Source organism: Cetorhinus maximus, chromosome 3 (assembly GCF_964194155.1).
Source record: "Cetorhinus maximus chromosome 3, sCetMax3.hap1.1, whole genome shotgun sequence".
Taxonomy (NCBI): Eukaryota; Metazoa; Chordata; class Chondrichthyes; order Lamniformes; family Cetorhinidae; genus Cetorhinus; species Cetorhinus maximus.
The window spans coordinates 81101421-81121262 of NC_135881.1; positions in this window are offsets into that span (position 1 = coordinate 81101421).

Sequence of the window (19842 nt, forward strand, 5' to 3'; positions counted from 1 at the left end):
ATTGCTTTTAAATCTCATTGTGCTTTCCATGGCCAGTGCTATCTCTAGCGCCTTCTTAAAATACAAATTCACTTCAGAAAATAATCTTTTCTGAAAAGTGTCCTCATTCACACCACACACTAAACGAGCTCTGGCCATGTCATTTAGAGATGTACCAAACTCACAATGTTCCATTAGCTGCTTCAAATCTGCCATGTAGTGTGCAATTGTCTCACCCAGGGCTCTAATTCTTGAATTAAACTTGAACCTCTGCATTGTTACCGAGGGCTTTGGTTGTTAATGACCCTTCACGGGGTCCACCAATTCAGCAAAACTTCAAATCTGGGGCACTGGGTGCTGCCAAACTGTGAATCAACCCATAGGCTTTATTCCCACATGTACAAAAGAGGATTGCTCACCTCTTCTCTTCCCCCATAATCTCACTCGCTTGAAAAAAAAGAAAGCGAGGTGTTCTATGTAATGAGACCAATTTTCTGTGGCTGGATCAAAAGGATCAATTCTTACAAATTGTGGCACTTTGAGAGGGGATATCTTCTTCAATTCTAACGGAGCTTTCCACTTCTAATTACTGGGCAAGGTATAGTGCTGATTTCTTTTCAACTTTATTTTTTCTGTTTAATCTTGTATTGTCCCGTTTTATCCCATTCTCATCGCCAATTTGTTGTGAGTGGTGGCTGAGTTGGTAGTACTGATAGAGTTGATCACAGATACTTCTTTTGTGGAAACTTTAAATTTATTTACAAGGTACTCAGTAGTTACTTCATGTGTGCTTTTAACTCCAACTCTATATCTATACTACTAACTACTGAGGTAGTGTATGCTATTCTCCTATTGGTTACTATAGATCATGTGATCTTCCTTAACAAGCATTATTCTTAAAGGGGCGAGGCGGTGGTATTGTCATTGACTAATATTCCAGAGACCTGGGGTAATGCTCTGGGGACCGGGGTTCAAATCCCACCATGGCAGATGGTGAAATTTGAATTCAATAAAGAAATCTGAAGTTAGAAGTCTGATAATGGGTTTTTACAATGGTTTCAAGGCCATCTGGTTCACTAATGTCCTTTACAGAAGGAAATCTGCTGTCCTTACCTGGTCTGGCCTACATGTGACACCAGACCCACAGCAATGTAGTTGACTCTTAAATGCCCTCTTAAGGGCAATTAGGGATGGACAATAAATGCTGGCCCAGCCAGTGATGCCCCATGAATGAATAATAAAAGCACCAAATAAAACCATAATTATTACAGTATCCATCTAAGCATTAGAGCTCTGCTTATCAACCAGGTTTGTATGGAATACTGATCAGGTTAAAAACTAACCAAAAGAAAATCATACATATGGCATTAGTCAAGAAGCAACCATGATGCCTTCGTTGTGCACCTGTTTGGAGTGCCTACATTATTTATAGGAGAAGGAGCATTGGGTGAGTGGCACTTAGGAGACTTGGCCAGTTCTCTGCATCCATAGGGCTGAATTTTGTGACCAGGCCGCAGGTCTTGATGTCAGAACAAGATCCTCCAGTGACTGGCCAATTAACAATTAGGAGGCATGGGGGACAACCACTGAGGGAGAAGAGGTGGGTAGAGGCTATATAAGGCATTGTGCCCTAGCGGGTGCTGATGCCATATTTAAAAGACTGCCAGCATTCAATGGAATAGACATTGCCAGGAAAACTTAAAGGAAGGAAAGCAGCAGTGAGGATGGCAGATGGAAGACCCTGGATAACCTGATAGTTCAGCAATGACTCTCTGCAGGCTCTCTTCCAGGCTACAAGGGCAAAACAGAAGGTCCTGTTTCTCAGGGAAGGAACACGTGTGGCTCATGATGCAAGCCTGAATGGAGATTGCAAAGGAGATCAGCAGCTTAGGGCTCAGCCCCAGAACCTAGATCTCGGGTCACAAGCACATCTTTGACTTTATATGTTCTGCCAAGGTGAGTACTCTGTACGTCTTCCCCCTTTGGACCTCTCTTGTGGCAATGCAAGAGGGTGCATTTGGTCAGTAGGTTGCATTTGCAGAGGGTGTATTTGGTCACCCAGTCAGTAGCAGGATGGGCAGGCAGCAGAACATCCTGTCAAAGGCATGGCTGCATTTTGGTGAGAGGTGCCAATCTGTTAGTTTTGACCCCCACAAGGTCCCTCAAGAGTGGCTGCAAGCAAGAGGCATTCTTTTATCCCTAGAGCGCGGTAGGGGAAGCATCATTGAATATTTTAAAGGCAGAGGTAGATAGATTCTTTACTAAGGGAGTTAAAGAGTATCAAGGGTAGGCAGAAAAGTAGCATTGAGGCCACAATCAGATCAGCTATGATCTTATTGAATCACAGAGCAGGCTTGAGGGGCTAAATGGCCTACTTCTGCTCCTAATTTGTATGTTCATATACATCCACATTTTGAAATGCTGAGTTGCACAAGACATAGGCATTGTGCTTGGCTCAAGTGGAAGGTGTCTCAGAAGTGTTCATCTTTCTGCTTGTAGGAGAAAACAGCCCATTACATAAAGGAACAGGCCAGGGAAGGAATCGTGGCTGTCTGACATCCATTGAGGAGGTGGCATTGGAATTGGTAGGACAGCATGATGGCTGCTCTCTATCAATGATAGCAAGATAGAAAGCAGACCCAATAGAGGGAGTGGCTGAGTGCATAGTTTCAAAGGATCCTCTGAGACAAGTGGAGCTCCACTCTAGGAGTAATTAGAAGGACACAATGGGAAGCGCACAACCCTTTAATCTACCCATTCTCTCATGCAATTTGAGGTCATGCTGAAGAGCAGATAGCAGGAAGGATCGGGGAACAGGCACCTGCTTTTGAGGGGGATTAGGGGACCTCAGATGGTGCTGCGTCATATCATTCCCCTGCACCATCCAACAGACCAAATACTCTCAAGTTAGTTGGTATCCATCGTGCATATATTCAGGGTCACAACCTGGTGAGCACAGAACCGATGCCCCTGAGCTGTTGGGGGCTGTGACAGTTCAAAGTACTGACAGTCAGAACTATGGGTGGCTAGGGCGATGCTGAGTCCCAGGCTGATGATGTGCCTCTGAAGTCATAGGCAACACAGCATATACTGAGCTGTTGTGTGAGGTAAGAAAACATCTGGAGAGATTCCAGATGTGAACCCATGCACAGGTGATGGAGGAGTCCAAGGCAGCAGGCAGTTACGTAGAAAGGAGGCTTCTATCTTTGGGTGGTGGTGGTGGGATGGGGGGGGGTGGCGGGGGGGGCTGCCCTCTTACTGCAAAGGTTAGCCCATGAAGGGAGAACTCCCTCTTCCTTCCTGTCCTTTGAAGAATTCTTTAAAAAATCAAGCTGCCCATGCCAACTGTGGCTAGCATGTTATCGGGATCAATTGGCTTGGTAACAAGCCTAATTTAACCTTGATTGTCTAACTATGGTGGTTGAGCTGCCAATTTCTGCACCATCCCAACCCCCATATTATGGGGGTGCGCATGGGATTAGATCGAAGGTGATGGTTTGGGCACCCACCCTATTTTACGTGCTACACCAGCCAAAAACAAGCCTTGCAGGGGCACAAAATGCATCCATGTTTCTGATGACTGCGCAGTTGACTTCCTCCATTGGAAGATTGGTAGCCCTCATGGAGAGGCAGATCCAGCAGACCTCTCAGTGGGTACTGGAGATGTATGCAGACCTGCATTCCATCACCTTGGCAATGAATTCTACACAAAGCAAGGCAAGAGGGGTCAAGGCCCCAGGACTCATCTTCACCTCCTCATTCATCTCAGGTGATTAGGTGTTATGACCAAGTGCAGAGGGTAAATAAATTCCTTGCATTTGACTCCCAAGGTCAATTAAAGCAATTTGAATAAAAAAATTACAAGTTTTTTCAATTCAGTATGTACTTGACCATATGTAAAACTATAAGAAGAAGTAAGCCAACCAAACCTCTTGAGTAAGGAGTTAGTTTTGTTGTTTAAAACTCACTTTAGGTAATAAAGTGTCAGATTTTTTTTTATTATTTGTTCATGGGATGTGGGAGTTGCTGGCTAGGCCAGCATTTATTGCCCATCCCTTGTTGCCCTTGAGAAGGTGGTGGTGAACTGCCTTCTTGAACCACTGCAGTCCATCTGGTGTAGGTACACCCACATTGCTGCTGTTAGGAGGAGTCCCAGGATTTGACCCAGTGACAGTGAAGGAATGGTGATATATTTCCAAGTCAGGATGGTGAGTGACTTGGAGGGGAACTTCCAGGTGGTGGTGTTCCCATGTATCTGCTGCCCTTGTCCTTCTAGATGGTAGGAGTCATATGTTTGGAAGGTGCTATCTAAGGAGCCTTTGTGAGTTCCTGCAGTGCATCCTGTGGATGGTACACACTGCTGCCACTCTGTTGATGGTGCAGTGAATGTTTGTGGATAGGGTGTCAATCTAGTGGGTTGCTTTGCCCTGAATGATGTCAAGCTTGTTGAGTGTTGTTGGAGCTGCACTCATCCAGGCAAGTGGAGAGTATTACATCACAATCATGACTTGCAATTTGGAGATGGTGGACAGGCTTTGGGTAGCCAGGAGGTGAGTTACTCACTGCAGGATTCCAAGCCTCTGACCTGCTCTTGTAGCCACAGTATTTATATGGCTCCTCCAGTTCAGTTTCTGGTCAATGGTAACCCCCAGGTGTTGATTGTGTGGTATTCATCGATGGTAACGCCATTCAATGTCAAGGGGCGATGTTTAGATTCTCTCTTGTTGGAGATGGCCATTGCCTGACACTTGTGCGGCACAAATGTTATTCACCACAGCCCAAGTATGGATTGTTCAGGTATTGCTGCATTTGGACATGGGCTGCTTCAGTATCTGAGGAGTCACGAATGGTACTGAAAATTCTGCAATCGGCAAACATCCCCACTTCTGACCTTACGATGGAAGGAAGGTCATTGATGAAGCAGCTGAAGATGGTTGGGCCTTGGACACTACCCTGGGGAATTCCTGCAGTGATGTCCTGGAGCTGAGATGACTGACCTCCAACAACCACAACCATCTTCCTTTGTGCTAAATATGACTCCAGCTAATGGAGAGTTTTCCCCCTGATTCCCATTGACTCCAGTTTTGCTAGGGCTCCTTGATGCCACACTTGGTCAAATGCTGTCTTGTCATCAAGGGCAGTCAATCTCACCTCATCTCTGGAGTTCAGCTCTTTTGTCCATGTTTGAACCAAGGCTGTAATGAGGTCAGGAGCTGAGTGGCCTTGGCAGAACCCAAACTCGGTGTCAGTGAGAAGGTTATTGCTAAGCAAATGCTGCTTGATAGCACTGTTGAGACCCTTTCCATTACTTTACTGATGACAAGTAGACTGAAGGGGCAGTAATTGAAGGCACCTGGATACTGCAAAGACTATGGGCCCTGACAACATTCAGGCAAAAATACTGAAGCCTTGTGCTCCAGAACTTGTCACACCCCTAGCCAAGCTGTTCCAATACAGCTACAATACTGGCATCTACCCAGGTATGTGGAAAATTGTCCAGGTATGCCCCATACACAAAAAACAGGACAAATGCAACCCAGCCAATTACCATTATTAGACTCTTAATTTTTATTGAATTCAAATTTCTCCATCTCCTGTGGTGAAGGGGTGCTCTGGGTACCTGGAACCCAGACCCCAGAGCATTACCCTGGGTCTCTGGATTACTAGTCCAGTGATAATGCCACAACACTACCATCTTCCCCAATTTAAAAGGCAAAAACACATCCCAAACCCTCTGACATACACATACTCACATGCAAAACAGAACACGTTACAGGATAGAGGTGGAATTGATAAGAGGTGGAATTGATGAGAAGAAAAGGAATCTCCATCCTGATATTCCTTTGGTGGTTTTAAAATTCCAGGTGTTGCAGCCAATGTAAACTGGTTGTTTTTCGGGGGGCAGTCTCTTTTAAACTGTAAACCATCCTTTTCCAAAGCAAATGCTATGACACTTGAAGTTCCTTTCTATTAACATTCTCTATCACTGTGATGTATTCCAAAAATGTAACTGAGATAGGGTCAGATCTTGATAGCAGGGAGAGAGAGATATTACATTCTGTGGTCTTCTTCTGGATGTTACTGATGCCTCCTGCAGACCCCTCTTTTGCTGTAACAAACAGTCAAGCTTATAATCATAGCTTTTCACAAGTGGGGCTCCAATCATGTGACAGCTGGCTATTGGCACACAGTGGAGGTCAATCCATATTAACAAAGAATCACAGAATCGTTATGGTGTAGAAGGAGGCCATTCGACATATTGTGTCTGCGCCAGCTCTAAGCATTTTAACTTAGTACCAATCTCCTGCCTTTTCCCATAGCCCTGCACGATTGGATGATTATCTAAATAGAAACAATGCCCTCTTGGATGCCTCAATTGAACCTGCCTCCACCACACTTCCAGGCAGGCATTCCAAACCTTAACTACTCACTGTGGAAAAAGTTCCCACCTCGCATTTGTTTCTTTTGCAAAACACTTAACTGTGCCCTCTGGTTCCCGATGCGTTTATGAGCGTGAACAGTTTCTCCCTATCTAATCTGTCCAGACCCCTCATGATTTTAAAAACTTCTAACAAGTCTCCTCTCAGCCTTCTCCTCTCCAAGGAAAACAGTCCCAACTTCCCCAATCTTTCCTCATAACTGAAGTGTCTCATCCCTGGAACCACACTCTCCAATGCGTTCACATCCTTCCTATTGAATGGTGCCAAGAACTGTACACACTACTCCAGCTGAGGCCTAACCAGTGTCTTATATAAGTTCATCAAAACTTCCCTGCTCTTTTATTCTATGCCCCTATTAATGAAGCCTAGAATACTGTATGCTTTAGAAATAGCTCTCTCTACCTGTCCTGCCACCTTCAATGACTTATGTACATATACACCCAAGTCTCTCTGCTCCTGCACACCCTTTAGAATAGTATCCTTTATTTTATAGTGTCTCTCCATGTTCTTTGTACCAACATGTATCACCTCACTTCTCCACTTTAAACTTCATTTGCCACCTATCTGCCCACTCCACCAATGTGCCAATGTCCTTTTGAAGTTCTACAATTCTCCCAAGTTTTGTATCATCTGCAACCCTTGAAATTGTCCCCTGTACACCAAGATCTAGATTTTTATACATACTAGGAAGATCAACAGTCCCAATACCAACACCTGGGGGACTCCATTACAAAACCTTCTTCCAGCCCAAAAAATATCATTAACCATTACACTGTTTCCTGTCCCTCAGCCAATTTTGTATCGACATTGCTACTGCCCCTTTTATTCCATGACCTATAACTTTCCTCAATGTTGTGTAGCACTCTACCAAATGCTTTTGGGAAGCCCATATACACCACATCAACAGCCTTTCCCTCATCAAATATCTGTTACCTCTTCAAAAGACTCCAGAAAGTTAGACACAATTTTCCTTTAACAAATCCATGCTGACTCTTCTGAATCAATCCACATTTTTTCCTGTGACTATTAATTCTATTCCAAATAATTTTTTCTGGAAGTTTCCCCACCACCGAAGTTAAACTAACTGGTCTGTAATTGCAGGGCAGAACTTTACAACCTTTTTTGAACAAGGGTGTAATGTTTGCAATTCTTCAGTCCTCTGGCACCTTCCCTGAATCCAGGGAGCATTGAAAGATTATTGCCAGTGTCTCTGAAATTTCCACTCACTTCCTTCAATATTCTCAGATGCATCTCATCTGGCCCCGGTGCCTTATCAACTTTAAATACCGACAGCTTATGCAGTACCTCCTCCTTATCAATTTTAAAGCCCTTCTAGTGACTGAGTTTCCTCCTCTGTCACTATAGCCTGGGCAGCATCTGTATCTGTCTTTACCTACGAGGCAAAGTATTCATTTAACACCTCAGCCATGCCTCTTGCCTCTTTGGGCAGAATTTTTCTGTGCGAGGGGTGCGACCTGCACGCCGACATGTAAAATGACGCACGATGATGTCGGGCATGTGTCCCGATGTCACCGGGATATTTCGCTGGGAGGGCGCGTGACTATGTCTGTTGCGTAGCCGCCAGTCATTATTGAGCCAATTATGGTAGTTATGGCTACAATTGTCCTGGATTTTAAAGGCGTCCGTGTGATATTCAGCTCGTTGCACAGGTGCAATGGACTTGTGGCTACCTGAAACTTTAATGATCCTCATCCATGGGCGGGAAAGAGGATCATTGTTTTTGTGAATCCAAACATTTAACAATTAGTGCTTGGAAGTTATTGAACGTTGCGTGTGTGAGATAGAAAAGTCTCAAATGCATAGCAGCTGCTTAGACTGCACTCATTACCTTCAGGTCAGCACTTATCAGTGAGCATTTGTTTTGGGGCCTGTAGGTTTCAGCAAGCCTCCCTGAGTCTGGGAATGGGAGGTGATCTCACCACTGGAGGCAACTCATCTGAGGAGGAAGGGAGGGCTAGAAGGGGGAGGAGGCCAGGAGTGCACATTCAACCTCCAGGGGAGCCACCTTTTGGAGGACAGGTGCAGGCACAAGGGGTGCAGAGTCAAGAGGTAGTCCAAGGCACAAGGGGCCACAGAAGACACCACTATCCTGCTGCCAGGCTATACAGAGCACAAACCATCTACTTCAATATGTAGGAGGTGCAGTGCCGAAGGAGGCTCCGTTTGTCAAGGGAGACAGTGAACACTATCTGTCAGATGATTGGTCCAGAGACATCAGCTAACTGTGTGGGTGGACATCCCATGCCCATCTCTCTAAAGGTCACAGCTGCCCTCAACTTCTATGCCTCTGGCTCTTTCCAGGGCTCAGTGGGTGATCTCTGTAGTGTCTTGTCTCCCAATCAGCTGTCCACACTTGTGTAAAGCTCTGTTCCGGTGTGCACTGACCTTCATCCACTATCGCTGGGATGAGGCCAGCCAGGTGGAGTGAGGCAGAGGCTTCGCGGCCATTGCTGGCTTCCCCCATGTCCAGGGTGCTATAGACTGTACACATGTGGCCACCAAGGCGCCAGCAGGTGAGCCCGGTGCCTTCGTCAACAGGAAGGGCTTCCACTCCATGAACTCAAAAAGAAGAGCAGAGGCGTTGGTAAGTAAGAATTGGTGAGTAAATTAGAAAGTGTAATATTTTTAAACAAGTTGCTATACTTTCTCACTGAACTCCCTCAGTCACCAAAGTCCAACTAAAGCACTCCAGTACAGACAAAGTCAGCACTATAATATGGCCTACTTTATGCTGTCTGAACCTAGCCTCTGAAAACCTGATTAAGCCAGTTATCTAATCATCTAGTTGCAGCTGCAAGCTGAGCCTGTATAAGCCCTGTTTTAAGGCTGGACCTTCTCCCAACCCAAGCAGCAACTTTTAGTTAATTGCTAAATTAAAGAAAGACAAGACTTCAGATATAATTTAACCCTTAATTTAACCCTTAAACTCCCTCAGTCACCAAACTCCAATTGAAGCACTCTACTGCAGCAAACACAGCACTGCAGTGCAGATCACTACATACCACTGGGTAGCTTTGATCTTCCTTGCCAAAGCTATCAAGATGCCATCGAAACAGATAAGGGGTCCTTAACACCCTCTTTGCATAATGAGTTTTGTTAGTCTTTTTTTGCTCTTGGCAGTTTCTGGAGCCAGGAAGTTTGGTGGCCTATAGTCTTTATGTTTTACAGATAGTTCAGACAATGGCAGGTATAAGGTCCACCAGGTCCACCAGACCTACCTAGATTTGTCTCCTTAGTAGGCCACTTTCAGAGGCAGAAACTTGGCCAATTTACAGATCAGGTCACTTCTGCAGCCATTATTTAAAACAGAGTCTTTGTAGTTCTCGCTGTTTCTTTTCCCTTTTAAAAACAATTCAAGGCATTGTACCAGCCGATGAAACTAATGATTAATATTTCACATTGCACACAATATTTTGTCATGACAGCAGGGTGATACAAGTGTGCCTTGCAAGGGTGGATGATCGGCTGCCCCATGCTTCTGGGGACTCCTCTCAGGGCTCTTCTGCTGTGGACAGTGGCTCCTCAGCCCCCCTACCAGTGACACCAGCACTTCACTGAGCTGCAACTGCAGAAAAGGGTGCTGCACCTGCATAGGAGCCCCTTAGCATGCTGGGGTCCTTCAGGCTTCAGACAGATAGAAGACAGCCACCAAAGCCATGTCAAGCCACTGGACAGCAAGCCTGCCTCCACCTCAACTACAAGTGGAGGAGTACCACATAAGAGCATGCACGAGAAATTTAAGAAGGGCACTTTGAGTTCACGGATGAAGATAATGTCAAACTGTGAAGTCTCATTTCTTGTTGCATTAAATAAAGGCTTAATGTAGTAGCTGTACCTCTCCCTCCAATTTTTTCAGGCTAATGGGACTTCAGTTATATCCTATTCCCCTCAAGGGTCTGTTTGCAAGGATCCATGCCACATGCGGTCAACACTTCACCCTTGCCTTTGTGATGTGAAAATAGTGCTGAGAAATGGTGAATGAAGGAGGCAACAGCAGGACTGTAGAATGATGAAACTTTATTGGTGTGGGTATAACAATTAGTGGAAGCCATATGAAGCATCTGTGTTTTAGCACGTCCCAAGCTGCCCTTGTCCATATCTAATTGCGCCTTGCCTTTGGTCCCTGGGACCCCCATCTTGCATCATGTGTGGTCAGCAGCCTTTTTCACATCCTCATTGCTGGAGGAAACATCGCAATCAATGAGATCCTCATTGTTCAAAGCCTCTCTCCGTTGTAGTGCCAGATTGGGCGGTGCACACCAGACTACCACAATGCATGAGGACATAGCTGAGGCAGACTGAAGGGCTGCTCCAGATTGATCACAGCACCTGAATCACTTCAGAAGACCCATAGCCTGCTTGGTGATCATTCACGTTTCTCCATCTCCTCTGCATCTGTTCTTGGGTTCTTCTCAGGCATTAGTAGCCATGTCCTCAGTGGGAAGCCCGGTCTCCCAGCATCCATTCCTAGAGGTGTGTGGGGGTTAGAAAAACTGTGGCACCTGAGACAGCCAAAGTATTATTTGGTGGAATTTTATCATCCCATTGTGGCTGGGATGGGGCCATAAAATGCGGTGAGTTATTCCAAAATCCACAGAATTTGGCGGGCCCATAAAACCCTGCCAGCGTAAAATTCCTCCCATGCGTCGTAGCCAATTCCCAGAACCATGCATAGACCTGAAGGATCATTATGTGGTGGTTGCAGACCAGTTGTGCATTGAGTATTTGGGAGCCCTTCCAGTTAACGCTGCTGAATGGCCTGTGGGAGCCTTAATGGCCACATGTAGTAGATCACCTCAGAGAATGCAGCAAAGGACCTGAAACCGATGGCTCACTCACCTTGATGGTCTGGATCACTTGGGTAGTGCACATAATGACTGGCCCTTTTGAACAGACCATCGCAGACTTCCTTAATGCATTTATGTGCCACAGACGGCGAGATCCCATGTTAGGATGTGGAATGCACTACCGGAGAGTATGGTGGAGGCAGGTACAATCGAGGCATGTAAAAGGGAATTGGATTATTATCTGCATAGGAAGAATGTGCAACGGACAGAAGGTGTGGAAGTGAGGTCGGTGAATTACTCCTTCGGAGAGCCAGCACAGACACAATGCCCCAAATGGCCTCCTTCTGTGCTGTAACGATTCTGTGATTCTGCTTGCCGTTTGAGTTCTGGCTGGTTTAGACTATCTAAATGATGATTATTCAATGCAGGAAAAATCTTTGATCATTACAAGTGACACAATCACTACCCTATCTTTATCCCGATTTTTTCCATTATTGAAAAATTGGGCTTTAGTGCTAATATTTCACATCCAAGGGTAGGGAGACCATGAACAGGAAGCAGTCAAGTTTCTTCTATACGTGGCTGGATTTTAGATCAATCTGGAGGTAAACAATTTGTTCAGCATTTTCCATCATACTCACCACAGTGACAGAAAAAATTTCACAGTGGAGCATCAATAGTCAGTTGCACTTATGCAAATATACCGGCCTGATTACTAAAATCAGCTTCATGGCCTTTGCAAATTACATTTCCCTCACTCTGCCCAGGCTTTAAGTAACAGAAAATGGTCTGAGACAGGACACTTGGGCTTGAATTTTCCGCTAGCTGTGCAGGTGCGTGCCCGACATGCTTGAGCGTGAAATAGCGCGCGATGGCGTCGGGCGAGCATCTCGATGTGATATTTTGGTTGGCAGGCACACGCAAGAGTCAGCAGCGCACCCGCCAACAATTAAGAGGCCTATTGAGGCCATTAAATTATCAGTTAACAGGGATTTTTCGCTGCCTGTCCAACCTTATGGTTGGCGGGCAGGAAATCGGCCAGGCGGCCTTTGCATTTTTCAGGAAACCTTTTCCAAGGGCGGGATGAGGTTTCCGTAATTAAATGAAACAAAATAAAAAATCTATGCACAGAATGTTTATAACATCCTCGCACAGGTGACTCATTCTGATGCGTGGACATTTTTTCCAGGTTTTAAATTCTGTCTTTATTGATTTTAAATTCTTCAGCTCCCTGAGACAGCTCTCTGCCTTCAGGGAGATTTCAGGAAGTGCTGAAGCCAGCGCTCCCCCCCGCCCATGCTGACTTCAGCGCTTGCACTCCTCCCGCCCCCACCCTGGCAGCGCAGAACCTTTCAGCGCGTGTTTCATGCTGGCTGGCTGTTAATTGGCCAGCCGACGTGAAATCGCAGTCAGAGAGTGATTGCGGGTGACGGTCTGTTCCCCGGCCGCTCCCAGGCCTGCCGATCGCGGCCGCCCGCCAACCCGGAAATTCTGCCCTTGGTAGAATTCCACATCCTTGTCAATGATTCTAAAAGTTATAGCCCAGCAATGTATAAAATTATTGTGCTAAGTTTTGCAGTCAATGGCAAAGCAAAAGTTCTCACCACAGTCCTTGAAGGAAGCAGCACAAAAAGATCTACCGATCTCTGTGGTTTGGATTTCCTTTTTCCTGAAGGCATTTTAAATCTGGTGCTAAATGATCTCTGGGCATCCAACAGCAGTGATGTCAGCAAACAGGGTAAATAGCCAACACATTGAAACATGTCTTCATACAATAAGCCAGGAGGTTAAGAGCAGTGATTATCCTTCACCTTTCATTTAAATTTTCAGATAGCAAGATTAGTTATTATAATCAGATTAAGCTAGAAGCTAAAATATCACAAACAAATTTTTAAAATAAATTTTATTATTCTGAAGATAAGTAGAATTTTATATCTCAATGGAGAAATTCGACATTCCACTATTATAAAATCAGCTGTTCAGGGCTAGTGACTAGTGGGGTACCGCAGGAATCGGTGCTGGGACCCCAGTATTCACAATCTATATTAATGATTTAGACGAGGGAACTAAATGTAATATCTCCAGATTTGCAGATGAGACAAAGCTGGGTGGGAGGGTGAGCTGTGAGGAGGATGCAGAGATGCTTCAGTGTGATTTGGATAAGCTGAGTGAGTGGGCAAATGCATGGCAGATGCAATATAATGTGGATAAATGTGAGGTTATCCACTTTGGTAACAAAAACAGGAAGGCAGATTATTATCTGAATGGCTATAAATTGAGAGAGGGGAATGTGCAAATAGGCCTGGGTGTCCTTGTACACCAGTCGCTGAAGGTAAACATGCAGGTACAGCAGGCAGTAAAGAAGGAAAACGGTATGTTGGCCTTCAAAGCGAGAGGATTCGAGTACAGGAGCAGGGATGTCTTGCTGCAATTATACAGGGCCTTGCTGAGACCACACCTGGAATATTGTGTGCAGTTTTGGCCTCCTTATCTGAGGAAGGATGTTCTTGCTATAAAGAGAGTGCAGCGAAGATTTACCCGACTGATTCCTGGGATAACGGGACTGACATATGAGGAGAGATTGAATCGATTAGGATTGTATTCACTAGAGTTCAAAAAAATGAGGGGGATCTCATAGAAACCAATACAATTCTAACAGGACTAGACATGGTTGAATGGATGTTGGTTGATGGAAGGATGTTCCTGATGGTGGAGTCCAGAACCAGGAGGCACAGCCTGAGGATATGGGGTAGACCATTTAGGACGGAGACGAGGATAAATTTCTTCACCCAGAGAATGGTGAGCCTATGAAATTCGTTACCACAGAAAGCATTTGGGGCCAAAACATTGTATGTTTTCAAGAAGGAGTTAGATATAGCTCTTGGGGTGAAAGGGGTCAAAGGATATGGGGAGAAAGCGGAAGCAGGCTATTGAGTTGGACGATCAGCCATGATCATAATGAATGGCGGAGCAGGCTCGAAGGGCCGAATGGCCTACTCCTGCCCCTAGTTTCTATGTTTCTATGTAATAAGAGTTTAGCAGTAATTATGAACTTAGTTAAAAACCCATTTATTCAACTTGTTGTAATATGTTAAAGGATTTTGACAATGAGACAAACAACATAGAAGTGAAAGGAGAAGAGCAAAGTTGACGTTTTGAGTCCTCATGACCCTTCAACAGAACTAAGTAGAAATAGGAAAGGGGTGAAATATAAGCTGGTTTAAGTGGGGGGGCGGGGGAGAAGGGTGGGGGGTGTTGTTGGGACAAGCAAGCAGTGATAGGAGGAGATAACCAAAAGATGTCACAGACAAAAGAACAAAGTGGTGCTGAAGGTGGTGACATTATCTAAAAGAATGTGCTAATTAAGATTGGAGAGCAGGACGAGCAAGGTAGCTCTAGTGGGGGTGGGGTGAAATAAACGATGCGTGGAATACATTTAAAAATAATGGAAATAGGTGGGAAAAGAAAAATCTAAATAAATTATTGGAAAAAACAAAAAGGAGGCGGAAGAAACAGAAAGGGGGTGGGGATGGAGGAGGGAGTTCAAGATCTAAAGTTGTTGAACTCAATATTCAGTCCGGAAGGCTGTAAAGTGCCTAGTCGAAAGATGAGGTGCTGTTCCTCCAGTTTGCGTTGGGCTTCGCTGGAACAATGCAGCAAGCCAAGGACAGACATGTGGGCAAGAGAGCAGGGTGAAGTGTTAAAATGGCAAGCGACAGGGAGGTCTGGATAATGCTTGCAGACAGACTGAAGGTGTTCTGCAAAGCAGTCACCCAGTCTGCGTTTGGTCTCTCCAATGTAGAGGAAACTGCATTGGGAGCAACGAATGCAGTAGACTAAGTTGGGGGAAATGCAAGTGAAATGCTGCTTCATTTGAAAGGAGTGTTTGGGCCCTTGGACGGTGAGGAGAGAGGAAGTGAAGGGGCAGGTGTTGCATATTTTGCGTTTGCATGGGGAGGTGCCGTAGGTGGGGGTTGAGGAGTAGGGGGTGATGGAGGAGTGGACGAGGGTGTCACGGAGGGAACGATCCCTATGGAATGCCGCCAGGGGGTTGAAGGGAAGATGTGTTTGGTGATGGCATCATGCTGGATTTGGCGGAAATGGCGGAGGATGATCCTTTGAATGCGGAGGCTGGTGGGGTGATTAGTGAGGACAAGGGGGACCCTATCATGTTCCTGGGAGGGAGGAGAAGGCGTGAGGGCGGATGCGCGGGAGATGGGCCGGACACGGTTGAGGGCCCTGCCAACTACCGTGGGTGGAAAACCTCGGTTAAGGAAGAAGGAGGACATGTCAGAGGAACTGTTTTTGAAGGTAGCATCATCAGAACAGATGCAACGGAGGCGAAGGAACTGAGAGAACGGGATGGAGTCCTTACAGGAAGCGGGATGTGAGGAGCTGTAGTCGAGGTAGCTGTGGGAGTCGGTAGGCTTGTAATGGATATTGGTGGACAGTCTATCACCAGAAATTGAGACAGAGAGGTCAAGGAAGGGAAGGGAAGTGTCAGAGATGGACCATGTGAAAATGATGGAGGGGTGGGGATTGGAAGCAAAATTAATAAATTTTTCCAGGTCCCGACAAGAGCATGAAGCAGCACCGAAGTAATCATCCATGTACCGGAGAAAGAGTTGTGGGAGGGGGCCGGAGTAGGACTGGAACAAGGAATGTTCCACATACCCCATAAAGAGACAGGCATAGCTGGGGCCCATGCGGGTACCCATAGCCACACCTTTTATTTGGAGGAAGTGAGAGGAGTTAAAGGAGAAATTGTTCAGTGTGAGAACAAGTTCAGCCAGACGGAGGAGTGTAGTGGTGGATGGGGATTGTTCGGGCCTCTGTTCGAGGAAGAAGCTGAGAGCCCTCAGACCATCCCGGTGGGGGATGGAGGTGTAGAGGGATTGGACGTCCATGGTGAAGAGGAGGCAGTTGGGGCCAGGGAACTGGAAATTGTTGATGTGACGTAAGGTGTCAGAGGAATCACGGATGTAGGTGGGAAGGGACTGGACAAGGGGAGATAGAAGGGAGTCAAGATAGCGAGAAATGAGTTCCGTGGGGCAGGAACAGGCTGACACTTTAGATCTGGAACTCCCTCCTGCATCCCCACCCCCTTTCCGTTTCTTCCCCCTCCCTTTTGTTTTTTTCCAATAATTTTATAGATTTTTGTTTTCCCACCTATTTCCATTATTTTTAAATGTATTCCACCCATCGTTTATTCCACCCCACCCCCACTAGAGCTGTACCTTGTGTGTCCAGCCATCCATTCTTAATTAGCACATTCGTTTAGATAATATCACCACCTTCAACACCTCTTTGTTATTTTGTCTGTGACATCTTTTGGTTATCTGCTCCTATCACTGCTTGCTTGTCCCAACAATACCACCCCCCACTTCTTCCCCCACCCCCCTCCCCTTCAACCAGCTTATATTTCACCCCTTTCCTATTTCTACTTAGTTCTGTTGAAGGGTCATGGGGACTCGAAATGTCAACTTTGCTCTTCTCCGCCGATGTTGCCAGACCTGCTAACTTTTTCCAGGTATTTCTGTTTTTGTTTTGGATTCCAGCATCTGCAGTTTTTTGTTTTTATTTTTTGTTTTTATAAAAGTGAAAGGTTTTGTCAATTCATTGACTGTTGCAGGATTGCATTCTGCCGGGACATCAACTGTGCACCATCTGGAGACATCACTGACAGCAGCTTCTGTATTCTCGTGTTACTCTGTGCTTGCGCTGAATCCCAGAAGTTGCTGTCAATTTCAGTGGAGGAATGATGGCATAAACCCAGACCATTATAATTTATTTGTATGCACCAAAAATAATTTTAAAGAGGTAAAACAGCTGACGAATGATTATTACAAATTCAAACGACGTTTAGAAGATGGCTGCCAAAGAGTTATCAAAGTGTACATGTCCTTGGTGACGCACTTCCCCCTGCGCAATCCCAAAGCAGGCAAGAGAGATCATGTCCCCAAGGCTCAAGAGGGCAATTCATTTGCTGGAGAAGAAATGTGGTCAACAGTCACTGAACATCAAAGGAAGAGATTTCACACTATTCAATTGAGTTCTAGGATATTTTATTGCTTGTTGTCTCGTCTTACAGCGAATCTACTTAGAAGTAAATCAACTTAGGATCTAATGAAGTGCCTGAAGGCATAGTGGGTGCCAATTTCCAACAGTATTAAGTTTGAAGGCCAATGAAATACGTGCCCAGCTCCCAGGGATGTAATAAGGATGGCTTTGAACATGACGGTCACATTTGTGAACAATAATAAAATCAGAAAGTTCTGGAAATACTCCACAGGTCAGGCAACATTTGTGGAGAGAGAAACAGAGTTTATCTTTTAGGCCAATGAACTTTCATCAGAATTGGGAAAAGTTAGAAATGTAATAGTTTGTAAGTCAGTGAAAAGGGGAAGAGTAGGAAAGAGAATAGAATGGAAAGTCTGTGGTAGGGTAGATGGCAGGAGAGATTAAGTGGCAATATTGGTTAAATTACTCTTTCTAACATTGCAATGCTGCATCTTCCCTTTTTTGGCTATCACATCCTTGAATATAGTTATTGTGCCCAAAGCCATTTCTCTCCCATCAAAAACTCGTACAGCTTTAAGGGTTTGAACTGCCTATGCCTGAGTAACCAGGATTGCATTGACCTCCATGAAGAGCCAGCAGGCCTTGCTCTTTGCCTTGGAAGTTTCCAAGATCATCCTCCAGTCCAGAGTCCACGCTGTGGAGCAGAATGAGATGTGCTCGCATTTCTTCTTCCAAAGTTACATGGAGAGAGTTCTGTGGTCAGTGGCCTGAAGGAGGAGGCCAGCTTGGTAATGTCATCACAGCTTGACATACTAAAGATCGGTAAAAATACTTATCGTGGGCTGAAAGGCATGAAGCCCATGAACAGCACAGCTTCTCAGTCTTCTGTCACAAAGGTCTTAAATGATAGCACACGGGAGGATCTAGACAAACTGCTAACCATGGACAAGTTGGCAAAGGCCCTCAGGTCCTTCGCGACAAATAAAACTCCTGAAAGCAACAGCTTACCGACTGAGTTGTATTCAATTACGTGGGACTGGATCAGGCCAGATCTCTGGAAGTGTATGAGGGTATACTTCCAGTCAACAACATACCAGAAACCATGAGAAGAGGCATCATCACCCTCATCTGCAAGTGGAAGGAAAAGATGGAAGAAATCAGAAATTGGCAGTCCACTTCACTACTTAAAGTGGACGGTAAAACCCTGCCCAAGGTTGTCACCAATCTAGTCAAGTCTGCTCTGGAATTGGTGATCCATAAGAACATAAAACATAGGACCAGGAGTAGGCCATCTGGCTCCTTGAGCCTACCTCACCATTCAATAAGATCAGGACTGATCTGATGTGGCCTTAACTCCATTACCTGCCAGTCCCTCATACCCTTTGACTTCCTTGTCAATCAAAAATCTGTCCAACTCAGCCTTGAATATATTCAATGATTCAGCCTTCATCACTCACTAGGGAAGAGAATTCCAAACACTAAAGACATACGGACATACGAGATAGGAGCAGAAGTAGGCCATTCAGCCCCTCGAGCCTGCTCCGCCATTCAATAAGATCATGACTGATCTGTTTGTGTTTCGAGTTCTACATTCCCATCTAACCCTGATAACCTCCGCCGCAAAAATATTCAGTGACCCCACCCCACCCGCTTCCACTGCCTTCTAAGGCAGAGAGCTCCGAAGTTGCACAACCCGCTGAGAGAAAAAAATCTTCTCATCTCTGTCCTATAAGGGCGACCCCTAATTTTAAAACAGTGCCCCTAAGTTCTAGACTCACCCACAGGAGGGAGCATCCTTTCCACACCCACCTTGTCAAACCATTCAAGATCTCATATACTTCAATCAAGTCACCCCTCACTCTTCAAAAACTCCAGTGGAAACAAGCCCAGCCTGTCTAACCTATCCTTATAACACAACCCGCTCATTCCAGGTATCAATCTAGTAAACTTCCTCTGAACTGCTTCCAACACATTTACATCCTTCCTTAAATAAGGAGACCAAAACTGCACACAATATTCGAGATGTGTTCTCACCAGTGCTCCATATAACTGAAGCATAACATCCTTACTTTTAGGCTCAATTCCTCTTGTAATAAATGATAGCATTCCATGAGTCTTCTTGATTACATTCTGCACCTGCATACTAACATTTCGTGACTCATGCACGAGAATACCTAGATCTATCTGCACCTTGGGATTCTGCAGTAATTCACCGTTTAAGTAATACTCTGCTTTTTATTTTTCCTGCCAAAGTGAACAACTTCACATTTTGCTACATTATGCTCCATCTGCTAGATTTTTGCCCACTCACTCTATATGCATTTGCAAACTCCTTAACAAAAACAGAATTACCTGGAAAAACTCAGCAGGTCTGGCAGCATCGGTGGAGAAGAAATCAGTTAACGTTTCGAGTCTTCATGACCCTTCGGCAGAACTGAGTATAGTTAGGAGAAGGGTGAAATATAAGCTGGTCTAAGGTGGGGGGGCGGGGGGAGAGAGAAGTTGAGGGTGGGATGATTGTGGAGATAAGCAAGCAGTGATAGGAGCAGATAATCAAAAGATGTCACAGACAAAAGGATCAAAGAGGTGTTGAA